Genomic DNA, 24,763 nt, shown 5'->3' with positions numbered 1-24,763 from the left:
TATGCTTGCCCAATGATGACTTAAGTGTACTTAAAAGTTGGCGAATCTACTACCGTTGCAGGCAAAGAATTCCATTCCCTTACTACTCTCTGAGTAAAGATACTACCTCTGACATCTGTCCTATATCTATCACCCCTCAATTTAAAGCTATCCCCCCTCGTGCTCACCGTCACCATACTTGGAAAAAGGCTCTCCCTGTCCACCCTATCTAACCCTCTGATTATCTTAAGTCTCTATTAAGTCACCTCTCAACCTTCTTCTCTCCAACGAAAACAGCCTCAAGTCCCTCAGCCTTTCCTCGTAAGACCTTCCCTCCATATCAGGCAACATTCTAGTAAATCTCCTCTGCACCCTTTCCAAAGCTTCCACATCCTTCTTATAATGCAGTGACCAGAACTGTACACAATACTCCAATTGCGGCCGCACCAGAGTTTTGTACAGCTGCAGCATAACCTCATGGTTCTGGAACTTGATCCCTCTATTAATAAAAGCTAAAATACTGTATGTCTTCTTAACACCCTGTCAACCTGGGTGGCAACTTTCAAGGATCTGTGTACCTGGATACCGAGATCTCTCTGCTCATCTACACTACCAAGAATTTTACCATTAGCCCAGTACTTTGCATTCCGGTTACTCCGACCAAAGTGAATCACCTCACACTTGTCCGCATTAAACTCTATTTGCCACCTCTCAGCCCAGCTCTGTAGCTTATCTACGCCTCTCTGTAACCTACAACATCCTTCGTCACTATCCACAACTCCACCGACCTTAGTATCATCTGCAAATTTACTAACCCACCCTTCTACACCCTCATCCAGGTCATTTATAAAAATGACGAACAGCAGTGGACCCAACACCGACCCTTGCGGTACACCACTAGTAACTGGACTCCAGGATGAACATTTCCCATCAACACCACCCTCTGTCTTCTTTCAGCAAGCCAATTACTGATCCAAACTGCTATATCTCCCACAATCCCATTCCTCCGCATTTTGTACAATAGCCTACTGTGGGGAACCTTATCGAATGCCTTGCTGAAATCTATATACACCACATCAACCGTTTTACTCTCATCTACCTGTTTGGTCACCTTCTCAAAGAACTCAATAAGGTTTGTGAGGCACGACCTACCCTTTTCAAAACCATGCTGACTATCCCTAATCAAATTATTCTTTTCTAGATGATTATAAATCCTATCTCTTATAACCTTTTCCAATGCTTTACCAACAACTGAAGTAAGGCTCACTGGTCTCTAATTACCAGGGTTGTCTCTACTCTCCTTGAACAGGGGAATCACATTTGCTAACCTCCAGTCTTCTGGCAGTAAATCGTCATTGATCTTTATTCCTGTGGACAATGACAAAGGCTCAGCAATCTCCTCCCTGGCTTCCCGGAGGATCCTCGGATAAATCCTATCCGGCCCGGGGACTTATCTATTTTCACACTCTGCAGGATTTCTAATACCTCTTCCTTGTGAACCTCAATCCCACCTAGTCTAGTAGCCTGTATATTAGTATTCCCCTTGACAACATTGTCGTTTTCTAGAGTGAATACTGTCGAAAAATATTCATTTAGTGCTTCCCCTATCTCCTCTGACTCCACACACAACCTCCCACTACTATCCTTGATTGGCCCTAATCTTACTCTCGCCATTCTTTTAATCCTTAAATACCTATAGAAAGCCTTAGAGTTTACCCTGATCCTATCTGCCAACAACTTCTCATGTCTCCTTCTGGCTCTTCTGACCTCTCTCTTTAGGTCTTTCCTTGCTACCTTGTAACCCTCAAGCGCCCTAACTGAGCCTTCACATCTCATCCTAACATAAGCCTTCTTCCTCTTGACCAGCGATTCCACTTCCTTCGTAAACCACGGCTCTTGCGCTCTACTGCTTCCTCCCTGACTGACAGGTACATACTTATCTAGGACACACAGGAGCTTTTTCTTGAATAATCTCCACATTTCTCATGTGCCCACCCCCTGCAGTGTCCTTCCCCATCCTAATGCTTCCTAAATCTTGCCTAATTGCATCATAATTGTCTTTCCCCCAGCTGTAACTCTTGCCCAGTGGTATACACCTATCCCTTTCTATCACTAAAGTAAACATAACAGAATTGTGATCACTATCACCAAAGTGCTCACTTACTTCTAAGTCTAACACCCGGCTGGACTCATTACCCAGTACCAAATCTAATGTGGCTTCGCCCCTTATTGGCCTGTCTACATACTGTGTCAGGAAGCCCTCCTGCACACACTGGACAAACACTGACCCATCTATAGTACTCGTACTATAGTGTTCCCAGTCAATATTTGGAAAGTTGAAGTCCCCCATGACAACTACCCTGTCTCTCTCACTTCTATCGAGAATCATCTTTGCCATCCTTTCCTCTACATCTCTGAAACTATTCGAAGGCCAGTAGAAAACTCCCAACAGCGTGACCTCTCCTTTTCCTGTTTCTAACCTCAGCCCATACTACCTCAGTTGATGAGTCCCCAAACATCCTTTCTGCAACTGTAATACTGTCCTTGACCAACAATGCCACACCTCTCCCTCTTTTACTATCTTCTCTGTTCTTACTGAAACATCTAAATCCTGGAACCTGCAACAACCATTCCTGTCCCTGTTCTATCCTTGTCTCTGAAATGGCCACAACATCGAAGTCCCAGGTACCAACCCATGCTGCAAGTTCACCCACCTTAATCCGGATGCTCCTGGCATTGAAGTAGACACACTTCAAACCAATTTCTTGCTTGCTGGTGCCATCTTGCATCTCTGAAACTTGATTTCAGACCTCCCTACTCTCAACCTTTTCTGTACTCTAACTACAATTTTGGTTCCCATCCCCCTCTTAAGGCAAGAAGCTGCATGGCTACTCACTCATCGAGCAAGGATTAACAGCTGCTTCTTGGCTTTCTTTCAGCATTAATTTTAAAGAGACAGACCCATGGCTTGGATTGAAGTCACAACAGGCAAACTGAAATCAATGCTTCAACAATGGGCGGCACAGTGGTTAGCACTGTTGCCTCACAGCGCCAGAGACCCGGGTTCAATTCCCGCCTCAGGTGACTGTGCAATTCCACACAGTTATTCTCCCCATGTCTGTGTGGGTTTGCTCCAAGTACTCCGGTTTCCTCCCACAATCCAAAAATGTGCAGGTTAGGTAAATTGGCCATGCTAAATTGCCTGTAGTCTTAGGTGTGGGGAATGGGTCTGGGTGGGTTGTGCTACAGTGGGTCGGTGTGGACTTGTTGGGCCGAAGACCCTGTTTCCACACTGTAAGTAATCTAATTACAATTTTCACTGCTGTACGATCACACATGGATGCTGAAATGGATGCTTATTACAGTATCTAATTCTGTTTAACATTTCAATTGACAAAATTCAAAACAAACCTTTACCTATCATGTTAATTGTTAATGACCTATAGGTCTGCTTTCTCGATAGCTTGAGCCATTTAATCTCTTGAAAAGAAAGAAGGTAAGTTCATAAAGGAACACAAGATCCTAGATTTTATAGGTAGATGTTCCTCATAAAACAAAAGGTAATACTGGTCATATAAAAGTCTTTGTCGATTGCCTGCCCTTCTTCCACGTTATGTTAGAGCCCAGATATCTCTGGTGAAGGAGCACGCGGTGTCCACCAACACCCTTGAGCTTTTCAGGGAGAGGTGGGTGCCACAGGAAGTGGAGTATTTTAATTCCCCCTCCAATTTTATTTTGCTTTAATCCCTGCCCTGCCCTCCCCTGCACTGTTTGATCACGCAGCATTGCCCTTTGATGTGAAGGGCACTGCTTGTCACTGGCCGCTCGGGTATTTCCTTTCTTCCTGGTGGTGGAAATTAAATAAACATTTGCACACCTTGTGTCTTTCACTGTGTCTCACACCTGCACACACACTGGTGCTGGGGAAAAATAAGCACTACCGCAAAAAAAAAGAGAAAGAACCGGAGTGTCAGAAAAGAATATATAAAAGTCTTTGTCAAAATAATGCTGCCAGTACTTCAGACAAGAATAAATGCCGAAACGATTCACTTAGTGAATCAAAGAATGTAGGGCTTTATTTAAGAAACATTAACATTCTTCTCACTCGAAGGACACAGTCTTAGCAATTATTTGGAGGTGTTTGGAATTATAAATAGTTTTGAAACACACACATTAGTTTTGCTGGTCTGTCTGTGAATAATCAGAGGACATGTATTTAAGATTGCCACTAAAGGGAAAATACAAAATCTTCCTTAAATTCCCTCTGAACCTCTTATTCTTAACATTATGCCCTCTAGTATTGATTCCTTTATGTAGAGAAAAAGTTTATTTTATCTACCCTATCTATGACCTTCATAATTTTGTATTCCTCAGTCAGGATCCCCTCAGCCTTCTCTGCTCTGAGGAAAAGAACTCCAGCCTATCTGGTCTCTGTTTGTAGCTGAAATGTTTGCAGCCCAGGCAATGATCTGGAGAACTTCCTGTACATTCTCTGTTGTGAAATCATATTTTTTCTTTTGTGTGGTGACCAAAACTGCGCATGTCACTCCAGCTGTGACCTAACAAATGTCTAGTACAGCTCCATTGTAAACTCCCTGCTCTTTTATTCAATACCTTGACTAATAAAGGGAAATATCCCATATGCCTTCCTAACCACACAAGCCACATGACCTGTTGTCTTCATGGACCTGTGGACATGTGCAACCAAGGTCCCTCTATTTCATAAAGTCCTACCATTCATTGTGTATTCCCTCTGCTTTGTTAGTCCTCCCAAAATACATCACCTCACACTTTTCAACCTTAATTTCCATTTGCCATTGTCTACCATCCCCTCTATATCAGTCTGTAATCTAAAGCTTTCCTCACAATCAGCACAGCATCGATTTTCATATCATCTGCAAACTTACTGATCAAACTGCCTACATTCACATCTAATCATTAATGCATTTAACAAACAGCAAGGGACCCAGCACTGAGCCCTGTAGTATGTCACGACACAGGCATCATGTCACAAACAAAAATCTTCATTCATCACTCTATCTTGCCACTAGGCCAGTTTGGATCCATTTTACCAAATTGTCCTGGACCCAATGAATTCTTTTTGACCAGTTGACTGTGCAAAACCTTGTCAAAAGTTACAATTTAGATGGGCAAAAGCAGTGAATACGTAGAAACAGTATTACTTGCAAGTTCCCCTTCAAGTCACTTCCCCACCTGAGTTCGAAATATATCATCATTCATTCACTGTCTCTGAGTCGAAATTCTGGAACACCCTTCACCACAACATTGTGGGTATATGTACATTAAACACACTGAAACAGTTTAAGAAGGCTGCCAACTACCATCAAGGGCAAATTGAGACTGGCAATAAATATTGGCCTAGCCAGTGAAGCCCATAATCCTAAATTAATTATAAAAACCTCCAGTTGATATCTAGAAATAGCTGAAAGTGTTAGATATAGCAAAAACTGTGGGCATTAACAATTCAGCTAAAGAACTGAAAACTTGTCCATGTGCCCTAGTTGTGCTCTTAGCTAAGTTGTTCCACTTCAGCAATAACATTGCCATCTACCTGACAATGTGGAAAGTTGCCCGGAGAAGTCCTATCCACAAAAAGCAGGGCAATGTGATCTGGCCAATACCACCCCATCAATCCACTTTCAAAGTTCACGTTTGTCCATGAGGAAAGGAAAATCTTTATCTGGTCTGGCCTATTTGTGACTCTAGACCTATAGCAAGCTGATTAACTCTTTAACTACCCTCTGACATGTCCCAACAAACTATTCATTGTGTCTACCAAACCACCAAGGAAATCTTGAAAATGTGGCAGAACATGTGGCATCAATCTAAGCACCAGAAACAACACCCAGACAACACCTTGGGGCCTGTGCCAACATTGTGAGAGCTGTGCCATAAACTAATCAAGCAACAATCTGACATTGTAAGGTATAATTCCAAGAGTCATGACATTGTATCAAACATCACCATACATTGGCAGGACAGAGTCAGCTGAGGTGGCAGATTGACAATATCCAATATGCAGAGAGTGCCTTGGGAGTCCTCAAGATAGATCCAATGTAGACAAATGGCATCAGATCAAACATGCTCAAGGAATCCTCTTGCTGGTTACATCCTCCTGGCCTCCCTCGGCTAATTGATCACTACTCCTGCACATTGAAGACCTACTGAACAAAATACTGAGGATGGTTAAGGCACAGAATGTGCTCTGAGTGGAGCACATTAATGTTCATCACCAAAGGTGGCTCTGTAGATCACTTGGAACATTTCAGAGAACATTTCTTGGTCACACTCACTAAACAATCCCACCATCCAGAGGCCAAACACTTTAACTCCTCCTCCCACACTGCCAAGGACATGCAAGTCCTGCGCATCCTCCACCACCAAATCCTAACCAGCCGACACCTGGAGGAAGAATGCCAACCACACGGGATCAATGTGGATTTCACCAGTTTCCTCATTTTCCCTCTCCCCACCTTATTCCAGATCCAACCTTCCAACTTGGTACCACCCTCATGATTTGTCCTACCTGTCCATCTTCCTTCCCACATATTCACTCCATCCTCCTTTCTGACTATCATCTTCACACCAACCTTCATCGATCTATTACATTCCCATCTACCTTCCCCCACCCCTTAATTTATCTCTCAGCCATCTTGGACCACAAGCCTCATTCCTGATGAAGACTTTACGCTCAAAATGTCAATTCTCCTGCTCTTCGGATGATGCCTGACCAGCTGTGCTTTTCCAGCACCACACTCTTCGACTTCGTAGCACCATTATTGACCAAGCTGGTCAGGTTCAGAGGGTGTTTCTGCAAGACAGGGACAGATAGTGAGAAGAAAACCTATAAAGCCTTGTTCTTGCTAATCTATCTTTCACAATGCATCTATCCATGGCAATATTGATAAGACCATAAGGCCATAAGACATAGGAGTGGAAGTAAGGCCATTCGGCCCATCGAGTCCACTCCGCCATTCAATCATGGCTGATGCGCATTTCAGCTCCACTTATCAGCGTTCTCCCCGTAGCCCTTAATTCCTCTAGACAACAAGAATCTATCAATCTCGGCCTTGAAGACATTTAGCGTCCCGGCTTCCACTGCACTCCGTGGCAATGAATTCCACAGGCCCACCACTCTCTGGCTGAAGAAATGTCTCCGCACCTCTAATTCTAAGGCTATGTCCACGGGTCCTAGTCTCCTCGTCTAACGGAAACAATTTCCTAGCATCCAGCTTTTCCAAGCCATGTATTATTTTGTACGTCTCTATTAAGTCTCCCCTTCATCTTCTAAACTCCAACTAATACAATCCCAGTATCTTCAGCCGTTCCTCATATGTTAGACCTGTCATTCCAGGGATAATCCGTGTGAATCTCCGCTGGACACGTTCCAGTGCCAGTATGTCCTTCCTGAGGTGTGGGGACCAAAACTGGACACAGTACTCCAAATGGGGCCTAACCAGAGCTTTATAAAGTCTTAGTAGTACATCTCTGCTTTTATATTCCAACCCTCTTGAGATAAGAGACAACATTGCATTCGCTTTCTTAATCACGGACTCAACCTGCATGTTTACCTTTAGAGAATCCTCGACTAGCACTCCCAGATCCCTTTGTGCTTTGGCTTTATTAATTTTCTCACCAGTTAGAAAGTAGTCTATGCTTTTATTCTTTTTGCCAAAGTGCAAGACCTCACACTTGCTCACGTTAAATTCCATCAGCCATTTCCTGGACCACTCTCCCAATCTGTCTAGATCCTTCTGTAGCCTTCCCACTTCCTCAGTACTACCTGCCTGTCCACCTAACTTCGTATCATCGGCAAACTTCGCTAGAATGCCCTCGGTTCCCTCATCCAAATCGTTAATATATAATGCGAACAGCTGTGGCCCCAGCACCGAACCCTGCGGGACACCGCTCGTCACTGGCTGCCATTCTGAAAAAGAACCTTTTATCCCAACTCTCTGCCTTCTGTTAGACAGCCAATCCTCAATCCATCCCAGCAGCTCACCTCGAACACCATGGGCCCTCACCTTGCTCAGCAGCCTCCCGTGTGGCACCTTATCAAAGGCCTTTTGAAAGTCTAGATAGACCACATCCACTGGGTTTCCCTGGTCTAACCTACTTGTTACCTCTTCAAAAAATTCCAACAGGTTTGTCAGGCATGACCTCCCTTTACTAAATCCATGTTGACTTGTTCTAATCAGACTCTGCTCTTCCAAGAATTTAGAAACCTCATCCTTAATGATGGATTCTAGAATTTTACCAACAACTGAGGTTAAGCTGATTGGCCTATAATTTTCCATCTTTTGCCTTGATCCTTTCTTGAACAAGGGGGTTACAACAGCCATCTTCCAATCATCCGGAACCTTTCCTGACTCCAGTGACTCTTGAAAGATCTCAACCAATGCCTCTGCTATTTCCTCAGCCACCTCTCTCAGAACTCTAGGGTGTATCCCATCGGGGCCAGGAGATTTATCAATTTTAAGACTTTTTAACTTTTCTAGCACTATCTCTTTCGTAATGGCAACCATACTCAACTCAGCCCCGTGACACCCTTTAATTTTTGGGATATTACTCATGTCTTCCACTGTGAAAACTGACGCAAAGTACTTGTTAAGTTCTCCTGCTATTTCCTTATCTCCCATCACTAGGCTTCCTGCATCAGTTTGAAGTGGCCCAATGTCTACTTTTGCCTGTCGTTTGTTTCTTATGTACTGAAAGAAACTTTTACTATTATTTCTAATATTACTGGCTAGCCTACCTTCATATTTGATCCTCTCATTTCTTATTACACTCTTTGTTATCCTCTGTTTGCTTTTGTATCCTTCCCAATCTTCTGATTTCCCACTGTTCTTAGCCACTTTATAGGATCTCTCTTTTTCTTTAATACATTTCCTGACTTCCTTTGTCAGCCAAGGTTGTCTAATCCCTCCCCGGTTAATCTTTCTTTTCTTGGGAATGAACCTCTGTACAGTGTCCTCAATTATACCTACAAACTCCTGCCGTTTTTGCTCTACTGTCTTCCCGGTTAGCCTCTGCTTCCAGTCTATTTTAGTCAGTTCCTCTCTCATGCCCTCATAATTACCTTTATTCAACTGTAACACCATTACATCCGATTTTGCCTTCTCCCTTTCAAACTCCAGACTGAACTCTACCATATTATGGTCGCTACTTCCAAAGGGTTCCCTTACTTTAAGATCTTTTATAGAGTCTGGTTCATTGCAAAGCACTAGGTCCAGAATAGCCTGCTCTCTTGTGGCCTCCATGACAAGCTGTTCCAAAAAGCCATCCTGTAAGCATTCCATGAATTCCCTTTCTTTAGATCCACTAGCAACATTATTTACCCAATCCACCTGCATATTGAAGTCTCCCATGATCAATGTAACCTTGCCTTTCTGACATGCCTTCTCTATTTCCCGGTACATGTTGCGTCCCTGGTCCTGACCACCGTTAGGAGGTCTATACACAACTCCAATTATGTTTTTTTTGCCTTTGTGCTTCCTCAATTCCACCCACACAGACTCCACATCATCCGACGCTATGTCATTCAATACCCTAGATTTAATTTTGTTCTTAACTAACAAGGCAACCCCACCCCCTCTGCCCACCTCTCTGTCTTTTCGATAAGTTGAAAAACCATGGAGGTTTAACTGCCAGTCCTGACCCCCTGTAACCAAGTCTCTGTGATGCCTACTACATCATAATCATTCACTATTATCTGTGCCATTAGTTCATCGGCTTTGTTATGAATGCTACGAGCATTCAGGTAAAGTGCCTTAATGCTAACTTCCTTATCATTAGAGATGTTGGAAGTCATATGTCCTAAGTTATCCTTGCTTTTTACTGTATTCTCAGTCTGCCTCAATTTTAAATCCGCCTGGAAACATGCTATCCTGCTGCTTATCTTGCCATTTACCTCCATACTCCCTGTCGCTTTCACTTTCCCTTCCCCCCAACTCAGAAGTTTAAAGTCCTACTGACCACCCTATTTATCCTCTTCGCTAGAACATTGGTACCTGATCGGTTCAGGTGGAGACCGTCCCAACGGTACAGATCCCCCCTGTTCCAAAACTGATGCCAATGCCCCATGAAGTGGAATCCCTCTTTCCCACACCAATCCCTTAGCCACGTGTTTACTTGCCTAATTTTCTTGTCCCTATGCCAATTGGCACGTGGCTCGGGCAGTAATCTGGAGATTATGACCCTTGAGGACCTGTGCTTCAATTTCCTGCCTAGTGCTTCGTAATGCCCAAACAGGTCCTCCACCCTAGTCTTGCCTATGTTGTTGGTACCAACGTGGACCACAACAACTGGATCCTCCCCCTCCCGCTCCAATATCCCTTCAAGCCGGTCGGAGATGTCTCGCACCCTGGCACCGGGCAGGCAACACACCATGCGAGACTCCCAATCTGGCTTGCAAAGGATACTATCCGTCCCCCTAATTATAGAATCCCCTATAACCACTACTTGTCTATTAGCTCCCCCCTCTTGAATGCCCTTCTGCACCATGGTGCCTTGGACAGTTGGCTCATCCTGTCCAGAGCCCTTTTCCTCATCCGAACAGGGAGCAAGAATCTCGTACCTGTTGGACAAGGTCAAGGGCTGAGGCTCCTCCACTCCTGAACTCCGGTTCCCCCTACCTGCCTCACTTACAGTCACACTCTTTTGTGCCTGATCACTAGCTGAATGTGAATTACTTAATCTCCCAGGTGTGACTGCCTCCTGAAACAAAGCATCCAGGTAACTCTCCCCCTCCCGGATGTGCCGCAGTGTTTGAAGCTCAGATTCCAGATCATCAACTCTGATCCAGAGCAATACTAAAGAAGTGTTTCAGGAAGTAACTTTGGACAATCCTTCTGAAGATAAAGTCTCATATTCATAATGAAGATACTGTTCATTGTCATGTATGACACCAGCATCATGCTGAGTGGGCTAGATTCAGAACAGGTCTAGAAACCTAATAACTAGATATCCAAGAGGTGCTGAGGGTCATGAGCAGCAGAATTGTATTCAACTACAATCTGTAGGTTCATGGCGCAGCATAACCTTCACTTTATTACCCAAGGGATCAATGAACTGTGCTGAAACCATAGAAATGTAGGAAATAGGAGTGAGAATATGCTATTCAGCTCTTCCATCCTGCTCTGCCATTCAATACAATTATGGCTGATCACCCCAACTTAGTACAATTGGTTCTGATATAATGCCATAATTCCATTCTCATGCGATTTTGTGTTATAAGAAAATCGAACAATAGCTGTACTATTTAAACTAATAGGGCCGGAATCGTGTTACAGCTGGTACAGGTAAAGAAAGTGTGCGTTCTACAAATAATGGTCCAAATTCTTCAATCATGTTAAAGCCAACTGGCATGGAAGAAAGACATGTTATAGCACAACTAACTATACTTATTCCCATTCTCTCTCCATACATTTTCATCACTTTAGCCCAAAACACTATACCTAACTTGGCATATTAGGATCAGCAACATTAGGGTTAGAATGTGTCAACAGCATAGGACCATTAGCACGCAAGAAAGCAAAAGTAGCATGCAATTGTTTGAGCTAAACAATCTCTCAATGCATCAAAGAAAAGTTTTGCAGTCTTTTAACATAAAATCATGAATGGTGGTGGACAATTAAACAATCAGCAGGAAGAGGAGACCCCATAGAATATAACTACTCTCAACAGGAGCCTAACACATCAGTGCAAAAGACAAGGCTGAAGCATTTGCTGGCATTCTCAGCCAGTAGTGTGGACTGGGTAATCCATTTTGCCTGCTCTGGAGGTTTCCAGCTATTCTTCAGTCAATTCAGTTCACTCCATGTGATATCAAGAAACAGCTACTGCCCTCATAATAATACTAAAGAAGTGTTTCAGAATTAGCTACTCCCCCAGCTAGCTGAGCCAGGTATAACATTGGCATCAATCCAACAATATGGAAAATTGCCTGTTTGTGTGACCTGTTCCCAAAACCCACAACAAATCCAAGTCAACCAATTTCCATTCTCTGGTTAATTATAGCCAAATTAAGACTAACACTAGGCTACATCAAGTGAAATAGTGCCTTGAGTTTTCAACAAGCACTTCAATCTCAAATAGTTTTGTGGTGTGTTTCACAGAATGAAAGCCCAGAGCTGTTGAATAAGTTTCAGTCTTAAGCTTTATTCTGCACATGCACAGTATCTTTATGTTGTTGTTGATGATTGCTCAATGCATTCTAGCTCATTATTTCAAGAAACTCAATCGATTTCTTCACACCTAATTAGAGATTTCCAGTTGGTTAGGCTTTAATTGTTCTGGTTGCTCATATCTCTTGTGCATTATTGACTTTTCTCCTTTAATCATGAACAGATTAGTTAAATGCTATATATTGGATCAACACTGTTATGGTACTCAAGATTAAAGTGGTGCTGGAAAAGCACAGCAGGTCAGGCAACATCCAAGGAGCAAGAAAATCGACATTTTGGGCAAAGCCCTTCAACAGGAATGAGGCTGGGAGCCTTGGGGGTGGAGAAATAAATGGGAGAGGGGTGGGGTGGGGGAGAAGGTAGCTGAGAGTGCAATAGGGGGATGGAGGTGGGGGTGACGGTGATAGGTCCGAGAGGAGGGTGGAGCGGATAGGTGGGAAGAAAGATTGACAGGTTGAACAGCTCATGAGGGTGGTGCTGAGCTGGAAGGTTGGAACTGGGGTAAGGTGGGGGGAGGGGAAATGAGGAAACTGGTGAAGCCAGTGAAGGAGGCCCAGGACATGCATGTCCTCAGCAGAGTGGGAGGGACGTTGCAATGTTCAGCCATGAGGCAGTGGGGGTTGATTGGTCTGGGTATCCTGGAGATGTTCCCTAAAACGCTTTGCAAGAAGGCATCTAGTCTCGCCAATGTACAGAGTCTCCCACTCTGCCGAGGACATGCAGAACCTGGGCCTCCTCCACCTCCACCCCCTCACCTCCGACGCCTGGAGGTAGAATGCCTCATCTTCTGCCTCATGACCCTCCAACCCCATGGCATCAACATGGGCTTCACCAGTTTCCTCAATTCCCCTCCCCACCTTACCCCAGTTCCAACCCTCCAGCTCAGCACTCACCTCATGACCTGTCCCACCTGTCAATCTTCCTTCCTAACTATCTGCTCCACCCTCCTCTCCAACCTGTCACCCTCACCTCACCTCCATCCACCTATTGCACTCTCAGCTACCTTCTCCCCAGCCCACACACCCCCCTCCCATTTATCTCTCCACCCTTGAGGCTCCCTGCCTCATTCCTTATGAAGGGCTTTTGCCCAAAATGTCAATTTTCCTGCTCCTTGGATGCTGCCTGACCTGCTGTGCTTTTCCAGCACCACTCTAATCTTGACTCTAATCTCCAGCGTCTGCAGTACCCACTTCTGCCACTGTTATGATTCTGTATACACTCAATATTAACAGAAAATGCTGGTACTACTTTGCAGTTGGGTAAGGAATTGAAGATAGGTCACAGTGCCATCTACAGGAGTATTGGTTATTGCAGATACTTAATTTCTCAAATGCACTCTCCATAGTAAATAACAAGTACAGGTACAGACATAAAACTAAAACAATGAAAACATTTTCATGGAGAAAAAAAAACAATGTGAATGTTCAGGTCAATGACCTTGTATCAGAAACTGTTGAACATTTCCAGGATTTCTTCGATCTATTTCATATTTCCAACATCTGCATTATTTTGCTTTTGCATTGATGTATATTTTGTTTATGACCCACACTACCTCCCAAAACATGTTTGATCATGCAACAAGTTGCAGTTAAAAGACCATAAGTGAACCTTCATATTAAAAGATTTTCTGTAAGTTGTGGAACAAAGCAATATGTGTTTCCTGTGATAGTATTAAGGATAGAATTTCTATTTGACAAAATAAATGAATTAACGTAGAGTCATAGAGATGTACAGCATGGAAACAGACCCTTCAGTCCAACTTGTACATGCTGATCAGACATTCTAAATTAATCTGGTTCCATTTGCGAGCATTTAACCCATATCCCTTTAAACCCTTCTCATTCATATACCCAGCCAGATTTCTTTTCAAAGTTGTCATTGTACCAGCCTCCACTACGTCCTCTGGCAGCTCATTCCATACATGTATCACCTTCTGCATAAAAAACTTGCCCCTTAGGGCCCTTTTCTATCTTTCCCCTCTCACATTTAACCTATGACCTCTAGTTGTGGACTCCCCTACCCCAGGGAAAAGAACTTGACTATTCATCCTATGCCCTTCATGACTTTATAAACTTCTGTAAGGTTACCCCTTAACCTCCGACACTTCAGGGAAAATGGCACCGGCCAATTCAGTTTCTCTCGATAGCTGAAACCCTCCAACCCTGGAAACATCCTTGTAAATCTTTCCTGAACCCTTCCAAGTTTCACAACATCTTTCCTATACTGAAGGACCAGAATTGGACGCTGCATTCCAAAAGTAGCCTAACCAATGCCCTGTACAGCCACAATATAACCTCTCAGCTCCTATATTCAATGCACTGACCAATGAAGGCAAGTGTACCAAATGCCTCCTTCACGCCCCAACCTGTTCAAGAAGAAACCACTTTTTGCAAATATGCTAGATATAATTTAACTTTATTTGGCTTACTGCTGAGGATCGCAAATGTTTTAATTGTTCTGGTTTTACATGTATCATGAAGTCACAACGTTCATTTGCAAACTGGTGCAGACAATGATGAGCTAAATGGCCTCTTTGTGCACCATAAGATTAGATTGGACTCCCTACAGTATGGAAACAGGATTTTCGACCCAACAAGTTCACACTGACCCTCCGAAGAGTAAACCACACCGACCTATTCCCCTACTATATATTTACCCCTGACTAGTGCACCTAACACTATGGGCAATTTAACATAGCTGATTCACCTGACCTGCACATGTTTGAGTTGTGGGAGGAAACCAGAGCACCTGGAGGAAACCCACACAGACACCGGGGGAATGTGCAATCTCCACACACAGACAGTCACCCAAGGCAGGGATCAAACCTGGGTCCCTGGTGCTGTGAGGCAACAGTACTAACCTTTGAGCCACCCCAATAAGAATGATGATTTGGACCGAAGGGTCGCCTTCTGTGTTGCACGTCTCCATGACTCTATGACATAGTTTAGCCAATAGATTATACCAAGAGAATATCATTCAATGTTTACACAAAGTGGCTGTTGCTGTCTACATTTCCTAAAATATTACTGATCGACAATTTCCCTCAGCTGAAATTTATGTCATAAGGTTGAAACATATTTCACATAGGATAACTAGATATGTTAATTGAACTATCTATCACTCGTTCTGATGCTTTTTCATTTTAGAGCCTTAGATTATCCCAAACTACGTGAATTTTGACTTGATATTTTGCCTCACAATATTTGAGGGGGACATTTGTGAATTTTGAGTTTGTGTATTTTGTAGAATTTCCTAGCAAATAACCCGTGAATCACAAAACCTGAAAAAGTTAGGAAAGTGTTCTTATCAAAGAAAAGGAATTTGGCAAGAAGAGAAAGAATTTGCAGGACTGCGGAGACATGGTGGGAGTAATAACTAATTAAATTGTTCTTGCAAAGATCCAGCACATATTGAATGGATCAAATGGTATTTTTCTGTGCTGTAGCCTTTCTATGCTTCTATAATATCAATAAATTTCACAGCATTGTCCCATAATTTATTTACTCATTAATTTTAACACTTAGACCATTTAAGGCAAGCATGCCCAGGTAACAAATGGCTGATAATGGGTAAACTGGAGACAGTGGTAGCTGACACATTGAAATGTGTTGTAAGTTCAGGCTTGATGTTTAAAAAGAGGTTTATAGGTGGGGTTTTTTATTATGCTCATAAATATGACCAAATCCCCATGAAACTTCTGATTTCTGCTGAAGCTTCTTTAAACTTCTTCAGCCAACTTAACATCTCAGAAATAGCTCTCAGTTCTCACAATCCTCTAAGTCTCAAGTGTGTTTATAAAATGGTTTCAAGGGTTTACCAAAAATGAATAGAAGACATACTCATCTCCATGAATTTACTGCTTAGTAAATGATGATGCTTTTCTGAAAGCAGCAGAGAGAGCTGTGCAGGTAATGGAACAGGAGTGAAGCACCAAACCCTGTTGCTCATGGTGAGTTGGGATTTTTAAAAGAACAAGAGTTATGGAAAGTCATATTTCCAAGACACTGATGTACCAAACTGGGTGTAAGGCTTGGATTTGACAGGATTGGGGAAGGGTCTCAGGATTAGCAACAATCATCTCATCAAGTTGTGCAGCAATCTGAAATGTTCCCACTTAGACTGCCCATCAGTTGGCCCCTTAAAGTTACCACTTCTGCATGGTTCATAAAACAATTAAAGGACCATGCAATTAAATAAACAACAAAACAGGAGTATCTTGTGCGTGTGCACAAGAAATCCAGAAAAAGAACATTACTCCAGGGACTGTGAGACAGTCTATTGTTCCACAAGGCAAGCATTTCAGAAGGAAGAGGGAACTAAATTTTGGGATCACTGTGAGGAGTATTCAGTGACACATATATCTAAGTATAATTAAAGAATTTACAGTTAATGAAACAGAGTGAGAGAGTCTTGCTCAAGGATAAGGACAAACTAGAGATGCTAGAGACTCTAATCAGAAGCAATTGACTAGACACAGCAGTTTGTTAAGGAAACAAATGTAGACACCTCATGACCTGAAGAATCATGAGAGCTTGGAACAAGAGAAACAGACCAAAGCATAGTAACCACAGAGTGCTCTCAAAGCACATTAGCTGCAGTACTTCCTTAAAATAATTACAACCCAGAAGAAATTTCTATATTTATACGAGTCAGTTTGCTAACCTAAATAGGGTCCCTGAACATAATTCTCTCTGAATCATTTTGAAATGTTTCAATTAAAAGGCATTTCATATTATTAAAGAAGCATATGTATCAATATGAGTTCATTTAGACAGAGACTGTTCTATGATTAATCAGAGTGGAGAGAGTTGACAATAACAGCTTTGAAGATGTCAATCATCTGACGTAATTTCCCAGAACTGCCTCTCCCTCTTGGAAACAGCTGCCATTTAAGCTAGGGAAGGTGTAATGTATCTGTTTAGTGAAAGTTGTAATTATTTGACAAAACGTTACTTCACACTGAATATAAGGGTAATTGAAACATTTTTTAAGCATTTAATTAGGAAGGGAAGCAATTTGATTTTAAATTTAGATTATGGCAAAAACACTGAAAATTGTTGTAAATATTGTTCACCAGAAAAAAAAAAGATTTTAGGAGGTCTGAGAGATTTTCATAACGGACCATAACATGGGTAATTTACAAGTGATCTAGTTAAAGTTTGACAGCTACACTTAAAGATTATTGCAATATAGCAATATTGATCAAAATAGCAGACAGAGAGGCACTGAGAATAATTATATCTTGTTAACTAGTTGCTGAGTTAAAGCAAGTTGCAACGTAGCATTAAGTTAAATGTCTAAACCAGTTTGAATTAGTCCAACGTCACACTGATGTAGGTTGAGTTCTTTGTGGTACTGGACAGAAATAACAAACATGCTTTTAACTTTGTAGGAAGTCCTTGACTGTGTTGAGGTCTGATTGGTAGAGTTGGTTTTTTCCACATGTAATAAATAGAATTCTCTCAGTAAAACCAATCAAAGCACCCAGCAAAGATTTTGTTGTTATTCAATCACAAAATGTGGCTATCACTGGCAAGGCCAGCACTTACTACCCACTTCCAATCAACCTTGAGATGATAGTGAACAACCTTCTCAAACTGCTCCAGTACTTTTAGTAAAGATACACCCTCAGTGCTGCAAGGAAAAGAGTTTCAGGACTTTGACCCAGTGATACAATTCTAAATCAGGATGGCGTATTATATAGAATTGAACCTACAGGTCATTACACCTGCTATCCTTCTTCTTGTAAATGATGGTCATTTGGATTTAGAAGATACACTTCAGGGTATCTTTTAATTGGGATATAATGCCACATTTGTGTTGGAGGGGTTAAATAATTAAGATAATGGCTGGGATGCTGATCAAGTAGCTTACTTTGACCTGATGGGTTGAGTTTTGTGAACATTTTTGCAGCTTTGCCCATCAAGCAAGAGTGTACTCCATCAGGCTCCTGATACATTTTAAATATGGAGGAAAGTGTTTGAGGAAGTGAGTTACCTGCTGACTACAGTCCTCTTTTAAGCCATATTAGTTATATGCCTGGTCAAGTTCAGATTTCAATCACCAGTGGCCCCCGTAATGTTGATGCTGGAGATGGTGAGGAGATGATTCAATGGTGGTAACTCCATTAAATATCAAAGGAAATTCATTTTGTTGGAGATGGCCAACATGTAATCTCAAAAGAAATGGCTGCAAAGATGATTTCAATTTTTCCAAATGTGCTGGTTCTGGAAAGGTACAAGCACATTAAAAAATATCCAATGTAATATTTCCATTAAAGAAAGGAGGGACACAGAAAGCAGGAAACAAAATGCAAGTTAACGAACATCTGTAAAAGGGAACATGCTCAAAGAAGGTTATAGCCTGATATTTAGATACTATTTTTATTCATACATTTTTTGTCCATTGCCAGTTACCCTTGAGATGATGGCTTCTTTGAACCACTGCTGTCCATTTGTTTTAGATAGACCTACAATGCTGTTATGGGGGGGGCGCCAGGACTTTGACCCAGCGACACTGAAGGAATGCCGATATACTTCAAAGTAACAATGACAAGAGACTTTTTGGGGATCTTGCAGGTTGTGCTGTTCATATTTATCATTTGTCCTTGCTTCTCTAGACATTAGTGGACTGAGTTTGGAAGATGGTTTCTCAGGATCATGGGGAAATTTCTGTAGTGCATCTGATAGTATGCACTGCTCCTACTGAACACTGGTAGTGGCAGCAGACAATATTCCTCAATTTAGTGCCAATTAAATATGCTGCTTTTGCTTGGATTTCTTGATGCCACACTTGGTCAAATGGGGCCTAATTTTCAAGGTTAGTCACTCTCAGTTTACCTCTGGAATTCAGCTCTAATGTCCATGTTTGAACTGAGGCTGTAATGAGGTCAGGAACCAAGTGACCCTGGTGCAATCCAAACTAGGTGTCAGTGAGCAGGTTATTGCTGAGTAGTTGCTGCTTGATTGCAATGTTAATGAAACATTCCATCACTTCACTGATTATTGAGAATGGATTCATGATGCAGTTATTGGCTGGGTTGCATTTGACCAGCTTTTTGTGTACAGGGCATACCTTTCACCTTGTTGCCTATGTAGAATCTTTTTTTCTGCCTGACATAAATATTTAAACATTGTGGCTCCACCACCATTCAAGAAAGAGAATCCCAAAGATTCACAATTCTCTGAGAGTAAAAATGCTTCTTATCTCTAGGTGACTCCTAATTTTTAAAAGGTGATCATGAGTTTTAGATTCTCCCACCAAAGGAAGCATCTTATCTATTTGTGAAAAGTTCATTCCAGTAACTCATAAATAAGTTGGAGAAACTGGGAAAGTCAGTTAAGTCAGGATTTGAAAAGCTATGATAGGAGTGATATTTATCAAAGATTAACTCTGCAAGTACAAAACTACCTTAACTACGCATGGTGAGAAGGACAGAGTCATACGATACACGATATGAATTTGATTATCTGAAGAGATTTCCAAAGTGAGCAATGAGCTTAGATTTAAAAAGTCATTGTATCTAATGGTGCAACATTGTAGAGAAATATGAGACAGCTCCACCAGTTCAATAAACGTTTTTTAAGAGAAAGCCTAATCAGATGATGATAGTTTGATAAAATGGCAATACAACAATTAACACACTGATAATGTGTCTGCAAATCAGGAATGGGAAAGAGCAAAGTTCACATCTTCAGAAAGTTACACCATAATAAGATCTGGAAGAGTTGTAAAACCACTAAAACAATACATGGACTTATAGACTTCAGTATTCGTAAATTTTGCAAACCTCATAATTACACTTGTGAATTTTACAACCCTTATCATGTAAAACTAATTTTGTCATTATCCAATGCTGATAGGCTTTCATGTTCAATGCATGAGACTGCGTTTATCTTTGGGGAAAAAATGGGATGTTATTTTGTTGCTTTAAGAACTTTACTTGCAAATGGGCCAAGATGCAAGATATCATGTGACAAGAGGCCACAGCCACTCTTCATTACAACCTGCCAGGCGAATGATGTGTGTAAAACATACACTGTACTGCATATATTAGTTTTAGCTGTAAATAAACCAACAAGAGATCTTCAAGTAAATGGAATCCACATATAGTACCTCATTTATGTTGCACCTAGGTAGCACAAACAATTACAACACAAACAAACTCATTTCTGACCATACAACGCAGAGCATGTCAATGATGAAGCAGTTGAGAGTGGTTGGGACTGGGACACTGCCATGATAAACTCCTGCAGCAATATCCAGGATCTGAGATTAATGATCCCATCTACCTTTGTGTTAGATACGACTCTGGGTTGTAAAAAGTAAATGCCTTACCCTAAGCGGACAGAAGAGAAACTGCATAGTTTCTAGTCCAACTGAATTTCTTATTTTGTCTCCATAACACTGAATCATGTGAAATAATGTATTAAGACAAATGAAGACTGTAACATCATCAACTCAGACACCACAGGAAAACTGATTACTTTTTGTATTCTAATTTGCAACATATGGAACTAGATCAGATTTCCTACAGTGTGGGAAACAGGCCCTTCGGCCCAACAAATCCACACTGACCCTCCGAAGAGCAACCCACCCAGACCCATTCCCCTACATTTACTCCTGACTAATGCACCTAATACAGGCAATTTGGCATGGCCAATTAACCTGCACATCCTTGGACTGTGGGAGGAAACCAGAGCACCCAGAGGAAACCCTGGGAGACACTGGGAGAATGTGCAAATTCCACACAGACAGTTGCCTGAGGCGGGAATTGAACCTGGGTCCCTGGCGCTGTGAGGCAGCAGTGCTAACCACTGTGCCACCCACTTGCAAGCACAATGTCAAAGATAATAATAATAACTATGCAATATAACTTTCCTCTTAATTTTATAGTCTACTGGATTTTCTGTAGGATATTGAGCCAGTTGGTCTTTAATATTTGCTGGTACATATGGGCATTCTTTGATGCTAAATCTCTTACCTATTAAAAGTCTAAAACAAGAAGTCTAATCAATACAGGGCTTAAATGAACAGACTCTGCTCGATCTGGTGAGATTTGCAGAATACTCTTTTAGAGCACAGGCTGTACAGCTGTGGGACTTTTAGATTTTGGCTTGGATTTTCACAGAATCTGAAGCCATTTAAAAATGGCAGGTTGGGCCTGATTACGAGATCCTGCCATGATGACCTGCATCCCCAATTCACACTAAAGGTAAAGATTCAGGTAGCATGCTCACACCCTGCACTCCCACTCTAGCCAATTCCATTAGCCAGTTTGAGGGAGAATCTCCTAAACACCACAACTTTCGTTAAATTGGGCCAGCTTCTCCATGGCATGTGATTGACAAATCTCGGAGAAATCATGAACAGGATTGAACACACATACAATTCCTAAATAAGTCATGGGCACATCATTTTGATTCAGGAACCTTTTAAAGATAGATTCTAAAGATCTTAATCACGTCCCTTCATGACCCTATAAACCCCACTGTACGTCAATACATGCCGCATTCACCGCAATGGCCCCTCATAATCTCCATGGCCCTTCCCTACCCATTCACACAATACTTTTTTTACTCATGCACTGTGGATGTCACTGGCAAAGGAGAATATATTGCCCATCCCAAACTGCCTTTGAGATGGTAGATGTTAGCTGCCTTTTTGAACTGCTGCAGTCTGTATGGTGTAGGTCTAGAATGCTGTGAGGGTATATGTTATGGTGTATAGAGTTAGAGTGTACACTGTATCCAGAACGAATGAACCGTATAGGATTGGAAGTATGCATAAACCTGCTTAGAAAAAAAACATTAATTCATAGCTTTTGAAGACAAAAATGTTGTTGTTATAATCCTACAAAAGAGTCACCTAATCAAACCATTAACTTGTCAATAACATGAGCTTCAAGAATTTCACATCTGTGATTCATGGGTCAGTAAACATGGAGACATTAACAAAAGAGACCACACAAAAATAACTTGTTATTATGTCATAAAGATGTCAATCAAGCAAAGTCAATGGTTTCCTCCAGTTGTGTATCCAGGACTCCCTCAGAATTATTTCTTGGATCTCAGTCAAGATTCATACGCTTACTCTAATCTTCTTTCAGTATAGAAGGAAACATCTTGACTCCACTTTCCCTCCCTCCTCACCCCAGGCCAGAATCAAGATCCTGCTTTGCAAGGCATTTATCTACCGTGATGTGTGTGACAAGGATGAAATGCATTTAAAAGCTGAACCAGATTTTGCACACTATTGCAAACATTTCACCTGCTAATGGCAGGGAAAATGGCTTAAGTATTGCTTACTATGTGTCTTCAAAATAGACCGAATAAAAAGGTCAGAGTTAATTAACCTATGAAGGCCATTCAAACAAAACATTCTTTTCTAGGAGGAGAAAAGGACACAATCCCAAAGACAGTACTTTAAAGGAGTCATAAGGTGGCACAGTGGCTCAGAGATTAGCACTGCTACCTCACGGCGCCAGGGATCCGGGTTCAATTCCAGCTTTGGATGAATATCTCTGTGGGGTTTGCACGTTCTCCCCACGTCTGTATGGGTTTCTTCCAGGTGCTCCATTTCCTCCCACAGTCCAAAGACGTGCAGGATGGGTGAATTAATCAGGGGTGGATGTAAAGTAGGGGAATGGGATTCTATGAGAAGAACATTTGGACAGCCGCATTATTGGGCGTCACGGTGGCACAGTGGCTAGCAGTTCCCGCCTTAGGTGACTGACTGTGTGGAGTTTGCACATTCTCCCCGTGTCTGCATGGGTTTCCTCCGGGTGCTCCGGTTTCCTTCCACAGTCCAAAAATGTGCAGGTCAGGTGAATTGGCCATGTTAAAATTGCCTGTAGTGTTAGGTGTAGGGGAATGGGTCTGGGTAGGTTGTGCTTCGGCGGATCAGTGTGGACTTGTTGGGCTGAAGGGCCTGTTTCCACACTGTAAGTAATCTCATCTAATCACATCACAAAAGCAATGTACTGGAGATCTGAGCAAATAAGAAAGAAAGCTTGAAATATTCAATACAAGCAGTACTTGTGAAGAGAAACAGATGACATTTCAGGTTGACCAATTATATTCAAACATTATTGTGTCCTGCTTTATCCAAATGTGTATGAAATCTCCTGGTTAGCAAATATTTGAAAAACTAGGGAGTCAATGAATGATGTCGTCGAAAAGTGTGGTGCTGGAAAAGCACAACAGGTCAGGCAGCATAAGAAGAGCGGGACAGTTAATGTTTTAGGCATAAGCTCATCATCAGGAATGTTGGAGGGGGGAAGGGGACTGAGAGATAAATAGGAGGGGGGTGTAGATGGGGGGGGTGAGGGTGTAGCTTGGAAGGCGATATGGAGACGCAAGTGGGGAGTGATGGTGATAGGTCAGAGCCAAGAGTGGAGCGGATAGGTGGGATGGAAGATGGACATGTAGGACAGTTAAAGAGGACAAGCGCAAAGTTGAAGGGTTGGAGCTGGAATGAGGTGGGTGGAGGGGAGATGAGGAAACTGGTGAAATTGACATTGATACCATGTGGTTGAAGGGTCCCAAGGTGGAAGATGAGGCATTCTTCCTCAAGGCATCAGGTAGCTAGGATTTGGCAGTGGAAGAGGACTTGCATGTCCTTGGCGCAGTGGGAGGAGGACGTTGAAGTGGTTGGTCACAGGGCGGTGGTGTTGTTTGGAGAGTCTGCCCTAGAGATGTTCTCTGAAATGTTCCATGAGTTGGTCTCCTGACTCCCCAATGTAGAGGAGACCACATCAAAAGCAACGGACACAGTAGATGAGGTGTTTGGATGTGCAGGAAAATCGCTGCCGGATGTGGAAGGATCTTTGGTGCCTTGGATGGAGGTGAGGAGTCTTTCATTGACTTAGAGAGATTATCAAAAGCTCCACTTATGTGCAAAATGATTTATCCTAAAAGACTTGAAATCTTCATACTTAGTCACTCTGCTCAAAAGATGAAGCAGGGTTCTCTGCATATTAAGGCTATTTAAGATTATGTTTTCCGTTAGGGTAGTGAGTGTCACTTACAAATAGAGTGGGAATTGGCACTCATTTCTGCTATCCCAGGAAATCAACAATGTGTAATTAGATTAGATTCCTTACAGTGTGGAAACAGGCCCTTCAGCCCAACAAGCCCATACTGACCCTCCGAAGAATAACCCACCCAGACCTATTCCCCTACATTTACCCCTTCACTTAACACTACGGGCAATTTAGCATGGTCAATTCACCTAACCTGCACATTTTTGGACTGTGGGAGGAAACCGGAGCAAACCCACGCAGACACGCCTGAGGCGGGAATTGAACCCGGGTCTCTGGCACTGTGAGGCAGCAGTGCTAACCACTGAGCCACCGTGCTGCCCTAAATTAGATGTATGCATTTAAGCTTGTCTGACTTTGCCTCTGCTTGGAGATTACATTTTGATATTACATTTTGAATTATATAATAAACATTGCTATCGATCACTACCTGTCAAATTTATAATTTCAATCTGTACAGCCCACCAACCCCATCTTTGAATGGATTGGGATCTCTGAGGGTGCCAGAAAATTCAAACCGTGGAGCCACAAGCAAACA

At 42.3% G+C, this 24,763-nt stretch overlaps 1 long non-coding RNA gene across 2 annotated transcripts in view; it reads right to left on the bottom strand.

Annotated features, from left to right (window-relative positions):
* The window catches only part of LOC148148538 (uncharacterized), a 418,607-nt gene that overhangs the window by 13,738 nt on the left and 380,106 nt on the right, over nt 1-24,763 (bottom strand). The window lies entirely within an intron of this gene.

This window comes from Chiloscyllium plagiosum, unplaced genomic scaffold, assembly GCF_037043375.1.
Source record: "Chiloscyllium plagiosum isolate Xiang-an unplaced genomic scaffold, Cpla_swu_hap1 HiC_scaffold_12, whole genome shotgun sequence".
Classification (NCBI taxonomy): Eukaryota; Metazoa; Chordata; class Chondrichthyes; order Orectolobiformes; family Hemiscylliidae; genus Chiloscyllium; species Chiloscyllium plagiosum.
The sequence above is the reverse complement of the archived record's forward strand: the minus strand, read 5'-3'. Positions and strand labels throughout refer to the sequence as shown.